General features: G+C 38.2%; 1 pseudogene; it reads right to left on the bottom strand.

Moving 5' to 3' along the window:
• Nucleotides 1-9,312: 9,312 nt before the first annotated feature.
• LOC147575934 (uncharacterized protein C1orf50 pseudogene) lies at nucleotides 9,313-10,436 on the bottom strand (annotated as a pseudogene).
• Nucleotides 10,437-21,303: the final 10,867 nt, after the last annotated feature.

Raw genomic sequence — 21,303 nt, forward strand, 5'->3', positions numbered from 1 at the left:
AAAAATAAATAAACGTTGAAAAAAAAAAAATTAAAAAAAAAAAAAAAAAATAAAAAAAAAAAAAAAAAAAAAAGAGAAGTGAATCTGTTACCATTTGGAGGCACAGCCTAGAATTATGTAGTATGGGATGAACTAATAATAGAAGAGATAAAAATGAAAATGAATGAGATGAAAAAATAGATAAACCTATCCATTCAGATTAAAAAGTCATGTCAGGAAACTACACACTCACTGAAAAGAGACTAAGCATAGGCTTGCTGGGTAAATGCACACTTACTGAAGAAAGACTAACAATATGCCTGCTCTTCCTCCTCCTGCAGCCATCTGCCCCTCCTGCCCTCACTCTGGCTGTGCTCTGGGTGGTCTGGCAAAGGGTTAATTCATCAGGATGAAGTAGCTCAGCTAAAGACCTACAAGGTAAGTAGCTAATACCAGCCCTGGTAGGTGAACTCCCCTAGACTATTGGCCTTTAACCCCCGGACACTCTTTCTCCAGCAAGGTTATTTCTTGCAAACATAAAACTCAAACATGGTCAACCAAGTGTTTCCTGCTCCCCTGCCAAGTTCTCTGTCCTAGTTAGTTCAGGCTGCTATAGCAAAATACCACAGATTGGGTAGCTTGTTAAACAATGGAAGTTTATTTCTCACAGCTCTAGAGGCTGGAAATTCAAGATCAATATGCTAATGTGATCATGTTCTGGCAAAGTTCTTCTTCCAAGTTGCAGACTACTGACTCCTCACTGTGTTCTCATTCATGTGGTGGAAAGTGTCAGCTAGCACTGTGGGGTTTCTTTCATGTCACTAATCCCATTCATAAGGGATCCTCCATGACCTAATCACTTTCCAAAAGCTCCACCTAACACCATCACCATGGGCATTAGGATTTCAACATAGGAATTTCAGAGGAAAATATTCAGACCACAGCACTCTCCATGTATGTGTAAAGTTGCACCATGGCAGGACACTTGGAGAACTTTCCATGGTTCATCCAGTTGTGTCTACTAAGCATCCCACACATGACAATAAGCTGATCTTTTAAAAATTATATCCAATAACTCTCCCTTTATGCTTACCCCTGAAAGAGCAAACCTAGGCCGGCTGACTAGTGACTATGTCCCCGACATGGCCACAGAAAGAAGTTCCTGCTCAAACCTCAGAACACCCCTCCTCCCTTTAAGTAACTTACTTGATGCATTCTTCTGAAGTCTGAGGTGGGAGGAAGGGGAGTGTGAGAGGCGTGGAAAGTGTGAGTAAAAGAGGGAAGGCTTCTGTCAGGTAGGGGCCAGAGGCAGGAGCTCTCAACCCTGTCCAAGTTTAGAATGACCTGGGAGCATTCTACCCCTCTCAAAACCAATTAATCAGAGTCTCTGGGGATGGTGTTTGGTGCTAGGTATTTATATTGCACAGCAAGGCTGATAGCCAATGGTTAATAGCTGACCAGTGAGAACAGTTCTGTATACACTGAGGCCAAACATGTTAGAGATCCTCAGACACAGTGGTTCTTAAACTTCAGGTGCATCAGAATCTCTTGAAGACTTGTTCAAACACAGATTGCTGAGCCCCACCTCCGGAGTTTCTGATTCAGTAGGTCTGTGACCACCATGTCCAACATTTGCATTTTTAACAAGTTCCAGGTGATGCTGATAATTGCTGATCTGGGACCACACTTTGGCAGCCAATCGGCTGAGTCCACAACCTTTCCCCAGCCAATCGGCTAAGGCCACGATCCCTGTAAAATCTTTGTGCCTTTGAAACTCACTCTCTAGTAGCTCACTGCTGCATCAGTGCAGGTAGGAGATCGAGTTCGAACTAGCTTGAATAAAATTTCTTTGCTTTTGCCTCGGCCTCACCTCCCTGGTGCTCTTTTGGGATCACGAATTCTGGGCATAACACCCCTTGTGTCACTGCCCTATGGCATGTTACCTATGTGACAAAACTCAAAACGAAGTAAATCTGCCTTTATAGTAGTTTTTATTCCAAAATCTAAAAGTCAGCCTTAAGGATGAAGAATTGTGGAAAGAAAAATAGTCTTTGCAGTGAGAAAAAGCTGGGTGCGAGTCCTGGCCCTGGCAACATGAACTATGCATCCACAAGCCAACCACATAATTTCTTATGGGAAACTGGAGTAAATAATTCTCACAGTATTCTGCAGGTTTTCATGAGTTTTATTGCATAACGGACTCTCTGGGGCCAAGCATAGACAAGAGACCCATGGAAGAGGGTAGGAAGGGAGGAGAGGCAGTGTTTGCTACATGGACTGGCAGAAGGGAAGCTGGGGCAGGGGTGGGATAGCTCGCCCGGCAAGGCAGAGCCTCTGAACTCTGGCTTGCAAAAGCGGAGGGGCCAGACTCCATGAGTTCTGACAGCCAGCAGGACTTAACATCTGGAAGTTTAAAAGTCAACATCTCTGCTCTTGGAGAGCAGGGAGGGTGAGAGGACGTCAAGAGGGAAAGTTGTTGAGTCCCAGAAGGACAAAGCTCAGCTCGGCAGGGGAACAAAGGTGCTGGGAAGCGCCATTTCTCTCTCCCATCCCTCAGCCAAAATTCTAAAGGTATACAAGTTCTCTCACTGAACTTGCTTGCACTGTGCAAATGCCCAACACTGTGCTTCTGTGGATCCATCCCTCTGATGGGCCTGCCTCCCTCCCCCTGCTGCAGGGCCCCTCCCAAAGGGGCCACCAACAGCAAAGCAAGCTAAGTCTGCCCCTTCCGTCACTGTGCACCTTGCAGATCCACCCCAGCTAAAACAGCCTTGGCCAGATCCCATCAAAACAGCACCACAAGCCTGGCAGTGTGCAAGCAGCACAGACATGGGCCACACCACTCCACAGTGAGTCCTGCCCCTGGGAGAGGGGGGAAGATAAGGTACACACCAGTCTGACTGTGGCCCCAGCAGTGGACTGGAGGCAATGAGTCTGATTGCGGCCTTGCCCACCAACACAAGTTACTCCAGACAGCACAGGGGAAGTGCCCTGCAGTTTGGAGCTACTGCAGGGACTACCCAAAATGATGAAACCGAAGAAATCTCCTCAAAAGAAACCCCAGGAATTAGCGGCAGCTAACAAAATGATCAAAACCGATTTAAGGAATATAATGGAACAAGAATTTAGAATAATTGTCATAAAATTAATCACTGGGCTTGAAAAAGCATACAGGACAGCATAGAATCTATTGCTACAGAGATCAAGGGACTAAGAAATAGTCATGAGGAGCTAAAAAATGCTATATATGAAGTGAAAAATAAAATGTAGGCGGTCATAGCATGGATTGAAGAGGCAGAAGAGAGAATAGGTGAATTAGAAGATAAAATTATGGAAAAAGAGGAAGCTGAGAAAAGGAGATAAAAAAATCCAGAAATAGGGGAGAATTAGAGAACAAAGTGATGAAATCAAACGGAACAATATCCGTATCATAGGAATTCCAGAAGAAGAAGAAGAGACAGAAAGAGGCTGAAGGTGTGCTTGAACAAATCATAGCTGAGAATATCCCTGATCTGGGGAGGAAAAAGGAATTGAAATCCAAGAAGCACAGAGAACTCCCTTCAGACATAACTTGAATCAATCTCTGCATGACATATAGTGCAACTGGCAAAATAAAAGGATAAAGAGAAAATTCTGAAAGCAGCTAAGAATAAACTTACATGCTCTAATTTACAAAGGTAGACACATAAGAGTGGTAGCAGACCTATCTATTGAAATTTAGCAGGGCAGAAAGGAATGGCAGGAAATCTTCAATGTGATGAACAGGAAAAATATACAGCCAAGAATCCTTTATCCAGCAAGTCTGTCATTCAGAATAGGAGAGATAAAATTTTCCGAAACAAAACTGAAGGAATTCATCACCACTAAACCAGCCCTACAAGAGATCCTAAGGGGGATTCTTGTGAGTGAAATATTTCAAGAACCACAAAGGACCAGAGACATCAGTACAAGCATGAAACCTACAAACATCACAATGACTCTAAACCCATATCTTTCTATAATAACACTGAATGTAAATGGACTAAATGCTCCAAAAAAAAACCAGGGTATCAAAATGGATAAAAAAAAACCCACAAGACCCATCTATTTTCTGTCTACAAGAGACTCTTTTTAGACCTGAAGACACTTCCAGTTTGAAAGTGAGGTGATGGAGAACTACCTATCATGCTACTGGAAGTCAAAAGAAACTTTATATGCCAACAAGCTGGACAACCTGGAAGAAATGGACAAATTCCTAAACACCCACACACTTCCAAAACTGAAACAGGAAGAAATAAAAAACTTGAACAGACCCATAAGCAGCGAAGAAATTGAATCAGTTATCAAAATCTCCCAACACATGAGTCCAGGACCAGATGGCTTCCCAGGGGAATTCTACCAGCTATTTAAAGCAAAGATAATAGCTATCCTTAAGCTGTTCCAAAAAATAGAAAGGGAAGGAAAACTTCCAGACTCACTCCCAAAGCCAGCATTACTTTGATTCCCAAACCAGACAGAGACCCAGCAAAAAAAGAGAACTACAGGTCAATATCCCTGATTGAATATGGGTGCAAAAATTGTCAATAAGATATGTGCAAATTGACTTCAACCGCATATAAAAAGAATTATTCACTATGATTGAATAGGATCCATTCTTGGACTGCAGGGCTGGTTCAACATTCTCAAATCAATCAATGTGATACATCATATTAATAAAAGAAAAGAACCACATGATCCTGTCATTTGATGCAGAAAAAACATTTGACAAAATTCAGCATCCTTTCTGAACAAAACCCTTGAGAAAGTCGGGATAGAAGGAACATACTTAAACATCATAAAAGCCACTTATGAAAAGCCCACAGCTAATATCATCGTCAATGGGGAAAAACTGAGAACCTTCCCCCTGAGATCAGGAACACTACAGGGATGTCCACTCTCACCGCTGTTGTTTAACATAGTGTTGGAAGTTTTAGCATCAGCAGACAATAGGAAATAGAAGGCATCAAAATTGACAAGATGATGTCAAGCTTTCATTTTTTGCAGATGACATGATATACATGGAAAACCTGACAGACTCCACCAAAATCTACTAGAATTGATACATGAATTCAGCAAAATCGCAGGATACAAAACTAATGTACAGAAATCAGTTGCATTTTTGTACACTAATAATGAAGCAAAAGAAAGAAAAATAAACTGATCCGATTCACATTTGCACCAAGAATCATAAAATACCTAGGAATAGACCTAACCAAAGATGTAAAAGATCTTTATGTTGAAAATTATAGAAAGCTTATGAAGGAAATTTAAGAAGATATAAAGAAAAGGAAACACGTTCCGTGCTCATGGATTGGAAGAATAAATATTGGTAAAATGTCAATACTACCCAAAGCTATCTACACATTCATTGCAATCCAAATCAAAATTGCACCATCATTCTTCTTGAAGCTAGAGCAAGCAATCTTAAAATTTGTATGGAACCACAAAACACTCCGAATAGCCAAAGTAATATTGAAGAAGACCAAAGCAGGAGGCATCACAATCCCAGACTTTAGCCTTTACTACAAAGATGTAATCATCAAGACAGCATGGTATTGGCACAAAAACAGACTTAGACCAATGAAATAGGAGAGAGACCCCAGAATTGGACCCACAAATTTATGGCCAACTAATCTTTGAAAAAGCAGGAAAGAACATCCAATGGAAAAAAGACAGTCTCTTTAACATAACAAGTGGTGCCTGGAGAACTGGACAGCAACATGCAGAAAAATGAAACTAGACCACTTTCTCACAGCATTCACAAAAATAAACTCAAAATGGATAAATGACCGGAATGTGAGACAGGAAACCATCAAAACCGTAGAGGAGAAACAGGAAGAAAACCTCTCTGACTTCAGCCGCAGCAATTTCTTACTTGACACCTCTCAAAGGCAAAGGTATTAAAAGTAAAAATGAACTATTGGGACCTCAAGATAAAAGCTTCTTCACTGCAAAGGAAACTTCAACAAAAATAAAAGACAACTAACAGAATGGGAAAAGATATTTGCAAATGGCCTATCGGACAAAGGGCTAGTATCCAGAATCTATAAAGAACTCACCAAACTCCACACCAGAAAAACAATCCAGTGAAGAAATGGGCAGAAGATATGAATAGACACTTCTCTAAAGAAGGTATCCAGATGGCCAACAGTCACATTAAAAGATGCTCACGGTCACTCTTCATCAAAACCACACTCAGATATCACCTCACGCTGGCTAAAATGAACAAATCAGTAGACTATAGATGCTGGTGAAGATGGGAAACGGGAAGCCTCTTGCACTGTTGGTGGGAATGCAAACTGGTGCAGCCACTCTGGAAAACAGTGTGGAGGTTTCTAAAAGAGTTAATAGTTCTACCCTATGACCCAACAATAGCACTGCTAGGAATTTACCCAAGAGACACAGGAGTGCTGAAGCATATGGGGCACTTGCACCCCAATGTTTATAGCAGCAATTTCAACAATAGCCAAATTAGGGAAAGAGCTTAAATGTCCAACAGATGAATGGATAAAGAAATTGTGGTTTATATATACAATGGTTTACTACATGGCAATGAGAAAGAATGAAATCTGGCCTTTTGTAGCAACGTGGATGCAACTGAAGAGTCATGCTAAGTAAAATAAGTCATACAGAGAAACACAGATACCATATGTTTTCACTCTTAAGTGGATTCTGAGAAACTTGACAGAAGACGATGAGGGGAGGGGAGGGGGGAAAAAAGAGAGGGAGGGAGCCAAACCATAAGAGACTCAAAAACTGAGAATAAACTGAAGGTTGATGGAGGGTGGGAGGGAGGGGAAAGTGGGTGATGGCCATTGTGGAGGGCACCTTTGGGGATGAACACTGGGTGTTGTATGGAAACCAATTTGACAATAAAATTAAAAATTATTTTTATTAAAAATTATTAGACTTCATAAAAATTTGTTTCCTTTCCATTTCTTTTTTCCCACTTCTACCATTTAACCTCTTTCTTTCCATACTTATGAGACTTAATTTTGATTGAAATTTGGCTGTTTGCAGAGTCAAGCCATTTTCATCAGCTGCAGATTTATTACTATCAAGTTGCAAAGAAAAAAATGCCACAGACTTTAAAAACAATTCATACGACTTTTTCCTCAAACTATTCTCAGCAATGTCAGTAACATTTATTGAAAGACCCCATGGTGATTACTTTGAAAATTATAAGCATTCTAAAAGTTCTGGTCTGTTGAAATAAAAATAGGTGTTGGACAATGGTCAATCTTGCCATGTTAAGCACCCGTTCTCTTGAAGAAACCACTCTGTCCTGTGAGAACAAAAATGAACAATAAGCAGCCTTAGTTTTCCTCCCTGATACAAATGTTTTGAGAATTAAAGTGAAAAAATGACACACTGAAACCCTTTTAACTATCCAAAAAATAGAGGAAGTAATAAGAATATTTTAATCACAATGACAAATTCAACTGGCTTAAACAAAAACGTAAAGGAATTATTGACTGATGCAATTGAAGTCCAGAAATGGCTAGATCACATGCTCAATTGTTAACATAATCAGTGTTTGTACATGTGTATGTGTGTGTACTCCATTTTAGCATGTTTTCTGTATCAGTTTCTTTTTCAGACAGGTCCTCCTTTATGCTAATAAGAGCCTCTGATTCATGTTCTCACAGTTCAGCAACTGTAGTAGAAAAAGAGCTTCTCTTTCCTGTTAGTTACAACAAAAATCCCAGATTGCATCTCAGCCCAGTAAGGACCGTGTAACTCTCCAGGAACCAATTACTGAGGTCCACTAGATGGAATGTTATGATTGGTGAGACACAGCTCATACACTCTTCCTTGAAGTTGGGATACTAGTTTCTATCTCATCTAATCACATGGACACAAATAGTAAAATTAAGGTGGTGTTTCCTGAAGGAACAAGAAATATATACTGAACGTGCAAAAACACTATATGGTGTATTGGTTAAAATTTTTTTGGAATGTGGGTGCAAGAACAACCCAAAATTATAGTGGTTTAAACAAAAATAGAAGTTTATTTCTCTCCTACATTCAAGAATCCCAGTGGTGGTCTCATCAGAACTAAGATACTCCAAGGTGTAAGATATCCAGATCAATTACCTCATCATTGCACCGTATAGTTCCTCTGTTTTAAAGGTCACCTCATAGTCTAATAAGGATGCTGCAGCTCCAGCTATTACATCCTGGAAATTATGACCAAATGACAACACAACCATTTGGTCATATCTAGCTAATATATGGCCTGGTGTCTTGGAATATACGGCCTTTGAGTTACCATGCACAAGCCAAAAATGGGTTAAAATACGTGGTTTTCAGATGAGAAAGATGAATAGTGGGGAAAATCTAAAAGTCCTTACTACACATATTTAAATAAACAAGTACAACATAAGGAACAAGTGCTAAGACAGTAAGATAATGATGGGTTTGGCTTTATATTTCTGGAACGTTAAGCAGCTATAATTTCTGCTTATGATATTCCATGATTTAATAAATGTTTTATCTTTTTAATAATTTTCACACTGAAAACAAAACAAAACAAAACCTTATTAAGCTCCTTGCATGCTGTGACAAAATTTTTAATATCTCTTCTGTATCAAGAACACAATCTCTGGTAAATGAATGAGCATTTACAAATCAATTAATGGCTAAAATGAACACAGAGGAGAATATTTTCTTTATGGTAAAAGACTCCTTCCATTTGATTTTAAGTGACATAATTTCTTCTCACAGATTACTTCCAGTTATTTTTTAAGAAGCAGGATGACCCAGAGGTACCTGGGTAGCTCAGTTGGTTAAGTGTCAGACTCACAACTCATGAGTTTGAGGCCCACATTGGGCTCTCTGTTGTCCATGTGGAGCCTGCTTTGGATTCTCTGTCCCCCTTTCTCTCTGCCCCTCCTTTGCTCATTCTCTATCTCTCTCTCTCTCCCTCTCAAAAATAAACATTAAAAAAAATTTGTTTTTTTTAATGCCTTACCCAACTTTATGTGAGAAAAAGAAACTCTTCTTTCTTTAATGGCCTGACTAATGGGAGATCAAATGGAAATAAAAAAGAAGGAAAGTACCACTGGCCAATACTCTGAAAGTGACTGGTTGGGTACCTATGACCCAGAAAGGATCACAAAAGAGACTGATATGATTCATTGCCATCATAACTAAAAGAAATAATGACAGCATTTATATTCATGCAAGGTCTCCTTTCAAGTTCATGATTCACCTACAAGACCTCAATTCTCATGCCACTTCCTATGAAAGCAGAGAATGAGGGCAACAAGGAGGTTATGGTCTTTGGTATGAAAGCTGTTTGTCAGAGTCCACTCAGTGAGTCAGTTCCTGGAAGGTGAGTTCAGTGCTTGGAGGCAGGGTCACTGGCTGGTTTAGCAACTTATCCACTATGCTGATTTTAGCATCTTGTTTCTCAATGTCCTCATAGGGAGTCCAGGACAGGTCATGCTGTAGCTTATAGGTACCAAGAAAGTCATGTGGACAATTTGTCCCCTATCCCTTTAGATAATAATAATAAATAGAAAATAGATATAAATAGGGGTGACTCGGTGGCTCAGTTAAGCCTCCGACTTTGGCTCAGGTCATGATCTCGCAGTTCATAAGTTTGAGACCTGCTTCAGGCTCTGTGCTGACAGCTCAGAGCCTGAAGCCTGCTTCATATTCTGTGTCTCCCTCTCTCTCTGCCCCTCCCCCACTCATGCTCTGTCTCTCTCTCTCAAAAAATATATAGAAACATTTTTATAAAAATAGATATAAATATAAATTTATATTTATATAAATAAGAATATATAAGTATATTTATATATATGTTTATGTTTATATAAAATATATATAAATAGAAAAATACTGCTGGCTTCTCTCTAATTTATAAAGGTAGTAAATGCCAGATTTTTTCCCTCTATATCACAAGCTACATGGTGCAAGTCAGCATCTGTTCAAGCATCTTCCAATACCTTCCTGGTTTATTCTTTTTTTTCAATTTCTTTTAATGTTTATTCATTTTCTGAGAGACAAAGAGACAGATTGTGAGCAGGGGAGGGGTAGAGATAGATGGATACACAGAATCTGAAGCAGGCTCCAGGTTCTGAGCTGTCAGCACAGGGCCCAAGGTGGAGTCTAACTTACCAACCATGAGATCATGACCTGAGTGGTAATTGCTAAACCGACAGAGCCACCCGGGCGCCCCTGTTTATTCTTGTCAATATTGGATTTGCTCCCAGCTTGGTGTCATTTGCTTGGATGAATTCATCAGCCTTCTGCACATGGTCTGCTAGTGCTAGGAGGTAAAAGGGGTCTCTGGCCCGTGGATGTAGTGGGGGCTCACCAGGGCCAGGCCACTGGGGTTGGTGTGAGCTCCACCAGTGCCCCTGTCATCGGCTGAACTCTTTGTTTTGGGGGACTCCCTCCATCTGCCCCAGCATTGAAGCATCCTCCATTATAACACATGATCCTCCTGATCACTCCAGCAACACGAGGCAGAAGACCATCAAGCCCAATTTCTTTATTCAGAAATATTATAGTCTCCAAACTTCAAGGCAAAATCTTAAGATTCTGTTAAACACTGAAAAACTCAAAAGCTCTATTGAAATCTATGCTTCATAATAGAAAGAAGAAACCAGGAAAATAACAAATGGGGAGAAAAGTTAAAGCCAGGAGAGGGAGAATTTTGACACAAGACAAAAAGCTGTTACTCTTCAGCTACCAGTATTAGGATCTAAGATCATTGAAATCACCTCAGAATTCATTTCAACACAACAACTGAACAGGTTAAATACCACTTTCGGTTATAACTTCCTCTCCATTTCCCCCCCACCCCATTCAAAGAAATGTATATACATGACTAAAATTTACATTTGTTCAGAAACATACACAAAAGGGAGACGATTAGAGGAAGGGGCAACACTATTTCTTTTTTTTTTCTTTTTTTTTTACATTTATTTATTTTTGAGAGACACAGAGAGAGAGCGTGAACAGGGGAGGGGTAGAGAGAGAGGGAGACACAGAATCAGAAGCAGGCTCCAGGTTCTGAGCTGTCAGCACAGAGTCCAACACGGGGATCGAACCCACGAACCGTGAGATCATGACCTGAGCCAAAGTCAGACGCTTAACCGACTGAGCCACCCAGGTACCCCAACACTATTTTTTACTGGGGTGCTACTGACTGTCAAAGTCAATGACCAATACCAGGTAAGGGATTTATTATACCCTATGGTTGGATCTAATTGTAGCCATTAGAAATTAGCTTCTTTCAGATGACAGGTATACTTTCCTATGTCCCAACTTTTGAAACGTGTTTGTGTTCTTGTGTTTGTCCCCTTGCCTACTCCAGAAGTCTTGGGAGAGGTTTGTCAGGAATGAGCAAGTAAACAAGATGTACAAAATAGAAAGTGATTAAGAGGGCCTATGAGGAAAAAAAAGAGGAGTTATGAGCACCAAGAGTGGACAAAAAAGGCGTAGTGAATTGAATTGTGTCCCACAAAAAGAATTGTTCACAGGATGCAGGCAAAAGATGGCAAGATATAAGGAGCTGAAATAAAAATAGCAGTGCTCAGGAAATAAAAACTAAAAAAAGAAGGTGTTTTCTGTGATCAAAGTGTTTTCTGTGAAATAAAGAAATAGGATGAAGGATACACAAAGACTTCTAAAAAATTAAGATTTCTAGTATGACTTAGCACTTTAATCTACGTGAATGTATAATTTGATTTAAAAGTAAAAAATTAACTATTTAAAAACTAAAAAAGAGAAAGATATTTAAGCCCTAGCTCTTAGTACCTGTATATGTAAACTTATTTGGATAGAGAACCTTGCAAATGTAATCAAGGTTAAATGAAGTTATATGGATTAGGATAAGCCTTAAATCCAATGACTGATGTCCTTATAAGGAGGGAAAGATTTGGAAACACAGATAAAGAGATACAGATATACATAGAGGAGAAAAGGCCATGTGCAGACAGGGGCAGAGACTGGAATCACAAAGCTATAGGCCAAAGAATGCCAATGATGGCCAGGAACTATGAGAAGCCAGAAAGAGGAAAGGAAGGATTCCATGAGCCTTAGAGGGAGTATGGCCCTGCCAAAATCCTTGTTTTCAGAATCCTAGCCTCCAGAACTGTGAGATGATCAATATCTCTTATTTTAGGTTCATAACTTGTTACAGTAGCCCCAATACAAGTGAAAACTATATGTCTGGGTCAAATTTTTGTTACATCACCAGGAGCAGGCGGTAGACTCTCCAGAAAATGAAAAATATGTCATTGATCATTTAACCTGAAGGCAGTGAAAATCAGGTTAATAGAAATGAGACTTTGCAGTCCATAGCATGCTGTAGTGAATCACCTGATTAAACTCCCTGGGATCATCTGGAATAAATTGACTTTGGGGGGCACCTGGGTGGCTCAGTCAGTTGAGCATCCAACTTCGGCCCAGGTCATGAGCTCACAGTGAGTTCGAGCACTGTTTCAGGCTCTGTGCTTACAGCTCAGCACTTGGAGTCAGCTTCAGATTCTGTGTCTCCCTCTCTCTCTGACCTTGCCTTGCTCATGCTCTCTCTCTCTCTCTCAAATAAATAATTTTTTTAATTAAAAAAGAACTGACCTTTGAAGGACATTTAGGGGAACTGAGCTCCTCTCTGGCCATATAAAGAGCATGAGAAGTTCAAAATGTGGGGTGGATATTTCTAATGAAAACAGAAAATTTAAATAGAAGTTCAAATCCTTAAATTATCTTGACTAGGATGAACTAAAGAGTATTATTGTTTAAGCTAACTGGGGACCAAACTTCAGGTTATTGAGTTGACAGTCATGATTTCTTCTTATGTGGTAATTACAGCATTGGTAACAAAACAGTGTGATATCAAGAATTTGATGATTAATGGCAAGATTTAGAAGATGCTCCCCCAAATGCTCCCCTCCACCCTCTGCCATGAAATTTTCAGAAAAATGAATAAGCCTCTATGCCCATGCTTGATGAGGCTACTCCCACCTTCTTAGACACTCTCTTATGTGAATGAATCCTTTTGCCAAAGAAATTCACTTTCAGTGCCTGTCCCCAATCCTTTCTTCTCACCAGTGTTCACGGTATTCGGATATAAACTGGAGGAAATTACAGTCTAAATTTTTAATTGTAATATGTGGTGGAAATTGCAAAAAAGATACTATATCATCGTGGTTAAGAACACAGGCACTAGTGCCAGACTGCCTGGGTTCAAATCTCCTCTGTGCACTGTGTGACCTTAGTCAAGGTCCTTTAGTTTCCTTATCTGTAAAATTGCAATAACAGTTTTACACATTATGGCTTTTGTCATAGAATGAGTTAACATATATAACATGCTTAGAAGAGCTGACACATAAGTGCTATGTTAGTCTTAGTAATTATTGCATGCCATATTAAACTACCATTAAGATACAGTCCCTGAGAGCTCCAACCAAGAATCATCTCTTGGTGCAGTTAGACTTTTCTTGCACTGTTTCCAACCTGATGTTTTTCACACCTTTGGATCATTGTCACCCCCAGCACAGTCAATCCACACATCTATGTTGAGCCCACACCTGTGGCTAAAGAAACAAAGGCAACAAAGCCGTATGTGCTGCTACTAGATTCATCTTATGTGATCTGCAACATGGAAAGAAGTAGAGTTATATAGTGACACCCAAGTAATAAATCTCAGGTTAAAACTTCCCTTTTATGTGTAACTACCATTTACTGAAGACCTTTGGTATGACAGACTATGTGCTTCCCACTTATAAGCTGTTAAGCACTGAATATTCCCCCCCGCCCCAAATTCATATGTTGAAGCTCTGACTCCAATGTGGTGGTCTTTGGAGGTAATTAGAGTTGGCTTAGTGTCCTTATAAGAATAGACACCAGAAAGCTCTCTCTCCTTCCCTCCCTCCCTCTCTCCATTTTCCCCTGCCCCTGCTTCTGCCTCCCTTTTCATTCCCCTCACCTCTCCACTTTTCTCTCTTCTGTGTGAGGACACAGCAAAAGACCAACTATGCTGGTACCCTGATCTCAAACTTCAGCTTCCAGAATTGTGAAAAATAAATTCCTATTGTTTAAGCCACTCTGTCTATGGCATTGTCTTATGACAGCCTGATCTAAGACACAGGGATTTATCCACTGTCTTTACAAGGGTGCAAGACACAGTCCCTGCCCTCAGGGAAACTTGAAGTTTAATGGTTAAGTACTAATTTCAGTGTGAAGATACTCTAGTAGGGAAGTACACCAAAGATAGCTTGAAGAAGAAACATATAAGCTGCCCCCTAGACACACATAACTTTCTGCCAAATACAGAGTTATTTTTTTCCTTTCTTAATGACACTAAGCCATGTAATTTGAAAACAATGTCAAACACTGTTTCTTCCCACCCACTCAAACTAGGCCAACTTCTCAGGATTTATGCCTTTCTCCTTCTCTCTCTCTGCGCATGTGTGTGTGTTGGTGTGTACATGTGAAAATGCACATCTCCCTTCACTTCTGCTCCCACTTGCTTCAAAATTCTTGGAAGAAGTTGGACCAAGAATCACCAATGTCCTGGAGTTTTGAAATAGTCTTACCCTGGTTAAGTGATGGTGGTTTCAGAACCAAGGACAACATTTATTGTCCCATCTCTTCTATCCTGTATTTTGTTTCTATCTACACCTGTAGTAGTGCTGTATTCGGATTTCCCCAGACAGCTTAAGTTACACTACAAGAAAATAATGCTACCAGTACAATAATAGTAGCAATACATAGCATTGATTTGAGAGCTTAATATATAGTAAACATGTATTATTTAATTTAATTCCCATAACAGCCCTGTAAGGTATTTTTATTATCCCGTTTAGAGTTGGGAAACAAATTCAGGAAAACAAGGTCAAGTGGCTTGCCCAAGGTTACAAAGATAGTATGAATTGGAATACAAATTAGGTATTTATTATTATTCAACTTGACATCTCTAATTACATAACTCTTTGCCAAAACTATTGTTTCCCTGAATAACTTTTTTTTACAATACTGTAATATTTTGTTTATAATAAAATAAATGTTTTCTAGTAACACTATCATAATCATGAATATTTCACTGTAATAACTCTGTTGATCATGATTTAATTAATCTTGGGATATGGAGCTCCCATGAAGCCAGGTAACATGTGGAGTCCCCATTAAGGAGTCATACTGAAATGTTGAGGCAAGAACTCCATAGTTAACTATTGCTTTCATTCTCAACCTGTGAATGATGCAGTTACTGACACCTATAGAGAGGAATCAAGAAAGGAAATGTTTATGAAAACATAGTGTCTTTCAGGGACTTTACTAGCATTTTTGCAATATGTTGAAATTTAATGTTCACTTTCAAAAATAGAGCTTATTACAGTTTTTTTCAATTATAAATACATACGCAAAAGAAAAAATCAAAAGGAAAAATTAACTCATTTTCAAATACTTCAATATAACAATTCTTTCTATTTTTTGTGTATTTCTTCACAGTCTTTTCTTTATAAAGTAAATTTTATCAAGTCAGGGAGTAAGTGGGTTAGGATCCTGCCTCTCACATTCCTGCCTCAAACAAAGCTGTTAAGTATTTTTAAATTAAACATATTGGGGCCCCAATTAAACCTCATTTGAAAAAAATATATAAAAATTTATCTAGTAAGAATTTTAGATAAGATTGTGGATATTTTCTAGTTGAGTTTCAATTATAAACCACAAATATTTGTAGCTAATGTAGTGACTCCAGAGAAATCTCGAATCTGAAAGTTTCTAGAACTCTAATATCAACTTGCTATCTATGTAAACACCACTAGGTAGTACTAAGTGACTTTTCTTTTCTCTCCAAATAGTAAAATTGTGTGTGTGTGTGTGTTTCCTTCTGCAGACTTGTTAAAAAAACAGTGAAAAAAGTGCAAATGGACTTGAAGAAGAGTATGGGGTGATGGAAAACTCTAAAACTGGATTGTTGTGAAGGCTCACAAATTTAAATTGCAAATTTACTAAGAAGTTTTGAATTCTACCTCAATAAAATGGTTAAAAGCTAAGATAAAATTTTCCATATATGGTATATCTTGATAGCATTCATATACTTTGTCTATATACTCATGAGAAAGCTCTCTGCTTAGCTACAAGTAAAATTTTAAATTCATTTATATAATGTGAACATGTTTCCACCATAGTATTTTTAACTCCTTTAATCTGCATTCTTTAAAAATTGCTTAACAACACCAGAAGGCCATCATAATCCTGCAAATAACTAACCAGTGTAATTAAATACATATTTAAAACTTCTGTTCCTGGGTTATATCATACACTAAAAGAGTAACCATTCAATTTTTAGTTCTGGCCTTTTAACATCAGCACAAGATGTAGGGCTTGATTCCGTGAACCATGAGATCATGACCTGAGCCGAAATCAAGAGTCAGAGCCCAGTCGACTGAGCCACACAGGTGTCCTTGCTTTTCAATTTCTTTGTGTACTCTTCCATTTCTTTTCTAAGTGTTCTATAGTTTTCTGAGGCAGATTTTTTACTTCTTTATTTAGGTTTATTCTGAGGTATCTAATTGTTTTGGGTGCAATTGCAAATAGCATTGATTCTTTGTTTTCTCTTTTTGCTACTTTGTTATTGTTGTATAGAAATGCAACATATTTAAGTATACTGATTTTCTGCCCTGAGACTTTCCTGAATTTGTGTATCATTTCTGCCCTGAGACTTTCCCGAATTTGTGTAACATTTTTTTGATGGGGTCTTTTGGGTCTTCTATATAGGGTATCGTGCCATCTGCAAATAGTGAAAGTTTGACTTCTTCCTTGTTATTTTTTTTTTTGTTTTTTGTTTTTTTTTTTTATATTGAAGAACCCCTTCTTTTCTTCAACGTTTATTTATTTTTTGGGGACAGAGAGAGACAGAGCATGAACGGGGGAGGGGCAGAGAGAGAGGGAGACACAGAATCGGAAACAGGCTCCAGGCTCTGAGCCATCAGCCCAGAGCCTGACGCGGGGCTCGAACTCACGGACCGCGAGATCGTGACCTGGCTGAAGTCGGACGCTTAACCGACTGCGCCACCCAGGCGCCCCGTTTGTATGCCTTTTCTTTTTGTTGTCTGATTGCTGAGACTAAGACTTCCAAGACTATGTTAAATAGTAATGGTGAGAGGGGACATCCTTGTCTTGTTCCTGACCATAAAAGAAAGGCTCTCAGTTTTTCCTGATTGAGGATGATATTACCTGTGGGTCTTTTGTATGTGACTTTTATGATCTTATGATAGGTTCTATCTATCCCTACTTTGTTGAGGGTTTTTATCAAGAATGGATGCTGTGTTTTGTGAAGTGTTCTTTTTCTGCATTGAGAGGATCATATGGTCCCTATTCTTTTATTAATGTGGTGTATCATGTTGATTGATTTGCAAATATTGAACCAGCTCTGAAGCCCAGAAATAAATCCCACTTGATCATGATGAATAATTCTTTTAATGTACTATCGAATTTTATTTGCTAGCATCTTGTTGAGAATTTTTGCATCCATGTTCATTAAGAATATTGGCCTGTATTTCTCCTTTTTAGTGGAATCTTTGTCAGGTTTTGGAATTTAAGTACTGCTTGTCTGGTAGAATGAGTTGGGAAGTTCTCCCATTTCTACATTTTGGAACAGTTTGAGAAGAAAGGGTATTTAACTCTTCTTTAACTATCTGGTAGAGGTCTGAAAGGTGACAGGATATTTCAACATCCTGAATGGAAAAAAATGCAGTCAAGCATTCTTTATTCAGCAAGTTTTTCAATCAGAACAGGAGGAGTGATAAGAGTTTCCCAGACAAAAACTAAAGGAGTAGTAACCGCTAAACAAGCACTACAAGAAATTTTAAGGGGGATTCTTTGAGTGGAGGAAAAAACCAAACAAAAGACCAAAAGTAACAAAGACTAGAAAAGACCAGAGAACATCACCATATTTTCAGACCCCAACATTATGAAACTTGAATCAGCCACAAGAAAAAATTTGCAAGTCCCTCAAATACAAGGAGGTTCAAGAACATGCTACAAAAGAAAAATAGGTTAACAAAAAATTAAATAAGAAATAAAAATAAACATGGAAACAAATAAATATGAAAACAGGACAGTCCAAATCTTTTGGGTGCAGCAAAGGCAGTCATAAAAGCAAAGTATATTGCAAGTCAGGCTTATCTCAAGAAACAAGAAAGTCCTAAACATACAATCTAATCTTACACCTACAGGAGCTAGAAAAGAAACAACAAATAAAGCTTAAGGCCAGCCATAGAAGAGAAATAAAGAGAAGTAAATTATACAGAAACAAACAAAAACACAGAGAACAGATCAAGAAATTAAGAGCTGGTTCTTTGAAAGAATAAACAAAATAACTCCCTAGCCAGTCTTATCAAAAAGAAAAGAAAAAAGACCCAAAAAGATAAAATCATGAATGAAAGGTTGAAAGATCACAACCAGCACTACTGAAATACAAACAAATATAAGCAATTATATGCCAAAAAAACTGGGCAAGTTGGAAGAAATGGACAATTTCCTAGAAACACACAAACTACCAAAACTGAAACAAGAAGAAATAGAAAATTTGAGCAAAGAAATTGAACAAGTAATTAAAAATCTCCCCCAAAACAAGAGTCCTCCAGATAGCTTCCTAGGGGAATTCTACCAGACATTTAAAAAGAGTTAATACCTATTTTTCTCAAACTGTTCCAAAAAATAGAAATGGGAGGAAAACTTCTTAACTCATTCTATGAGGCTAGCAGTACCTTGATTCCAAAACTAGACAAAGACTCCACTAAAAAGAAGTACAGGCCAATATTCCTGATGAACATGGATGCGAAAATTCTAAACGAGATACTAGCAAATCAAATTCAACAGCACATTAAAGGAATTATTCACTACAATCAAGTATAATTTATTCCTGAGCTGCAGGGCTGGTTCAATATTTACAAATCAATGTAATATTCCACATTAATAAAAGAAAGGTTGAGAACGATATGATCCTCTCATAGATGCAGAAAAAGCATTTGACGGCATACAGCATCCATTCTTGATTTAAAAAAAATCCTCAATAAAGTAGGGATAGATGGAACATATCTCAACATCATACAGGCCATATATGAATGGTCCACAGGTAATATCCTCAATGGAGAAAAACTTTCCCTTATGGTTAAGAAAAAGGGATACCTACTCTCACCACTCATTAATATAATACTCGAAGGTTCAGCTTCAGTAATCAGACAACAAAAAGAAATAAAAGGCATAGAAACTGGCAAGAAAGGGGTCAAACTTTCACTATTTGCAGATGACATAATACTCTAGGTAGAAAACCTGAAATACTCCATCAAAATTTGCTAGAATTTTGAATTGAGCAAAGTCACAGGATATAAAATCAACATTCATAAATCTGCTGCATTTCTATACACCAATAATGAAGCAGCCAGAAAAGAAATCAAGGAATCAATCCCATTCACTATTGAACCAAAACAATAAGATACCTAGGAATAAACCTAAATAAAAAGGTAAAAGATCTGTACTCTGAAAACTATAGAAGACTTCAAATGATATTGAAGAGAACACAAAGAAAAGGAAAAGCATTCCATAGTTATGGATTACCCAAAGCAATCTACACAATTAATGCAATACCTATCAAAATACCACCAGCATTTTTTGCAGTGATAGAGAAAACAATCCTAAAATTGGTATGGAACCACAAAAGACCTCAAAAAGCCAAAGCAATCTTGAAAAAGAAAAACAAGACTGGAGACATCATGATTCCTAATTTTAAGCTCTATTACAAAGCTGTAGTCATCAAGACAGTATGGTACTGACACAAAAACAGACACATACATCAATGGAACATAATAGAAAACCCAGAAATGGACCCATAGCTATGTGGTCAACTCATCTTCAACAGCAGGAAAGAATATCCGATGGAAAAAAAGATAGTCTCTTCAACAAATGGTACTGGGAAAACTGGATGGCGACATGCAGAGAAAGAAACTGGACCACTTTCTTACACCATACAAAAATAAATTCAAAATGGATGAAAGACCTAAATGTGAGACAGAAAACCATTAAAATCCCAAAGAATAACACAAGCAGCAACATCTTTGACCTCAGCCACAACCTCTTACTAGACACTTCCATGGTTTCAAGGGAAAATAAAGCAAAAATGAACTGAGATCTCAAGATAAAAGGCTTTTGCACAGTGAAAACAACACTAAAAGCCTATGGAATGGGAAAAGATATTTGCAAATGTCATATCTGATAAAGGGTTAGTTTTCAAAATCTCTGAAGAACTCTTCAAGCTCAATACCCAAAAAACAAATACTCCAGTTAAGAAATTGATAGAAGACATAAATAGACATTTTTTCAAAGGCATGCAGATGGCTAACAGACACATGAAAAGATGCTCAACATCAGGGAAATACAAATCAAAACTATGATGAGACACCACCTCACACTTGTGAGAATGGTTAAAATCAACAAAAAAAGAAACAAGTGTTGAAAGGATGCAGAGAGAGGGTTGCACTGTTGGTGGGAATGAAAACTGGTGCAGCCACTCTGTAAAATAGCATGGAGGTTTCAAAAAACTAAACATAGAACTACCTTACTATCCAGGAATTACACTATTAGTTATTTATCCAAAGAATTTAAAAATACAGATTCAAATGAGTACATGCATCCTGATTATTATAGCAGTATTATCAATAGCCAAACATAGAAAGAGCCCAAATGTTAATCAACTGATAAATGTATAAAGAAGATGTGGTGGATAGATAGATGATAGAGATAAAGAAATATAGAGATAGAGATATAATAGAATATTACTCAGCCATTAAATATAATGAAATACTGCCATTAGCAATGACATGGTTGGAGCTAGAATGTATTATGCTAAGTGAAGTAAGTCAATGAGAGAAAGACAAATACCATATGATTTCACTTATAAGTGGAATTTAAGAAACAAAACAGATGAACACACGGGAAGGTGGGGGGGAGAGAAGAGAGGGAAACAAACCACAAGAGACTCTTAATCAACTGACGGTTGATGGAGGGAGGTGGGTGGGGAATGGGCTAAATGATGAGTGTTGAGGGACTTTTTATGATGAGCACTTAATGTTGTATGTAAGTGACGAATCACTGAATTCTACTCCTGAAACCAATATTACACTGTATGTTGACTGAAATTTAAATAAAAAAAAAATAAATAAATGCCTGGTAGAATGCCCCTGGGAAACCTTCTGGCCCTGGACTTGTGTTTGTTGGGAGATTTTTAATTACTGATTCGATTTCTTTGCTGGTTATTGGTCTGTTCTAATTTTCTATTTC

Source organism: Puma concolor, chromosome D2, assembly GCF_028749965.1.
Source record: "Puma concolor isolate L17-30 chromosome D2, mPumCon1.1.hap2, whole genome shotgun sequence".
NCBI classification, from domain to species: Eukaryota; Metazoa; Chordata; class Mammalia; order Carnivora; family Felidae; genus Puma; species Puma concolor.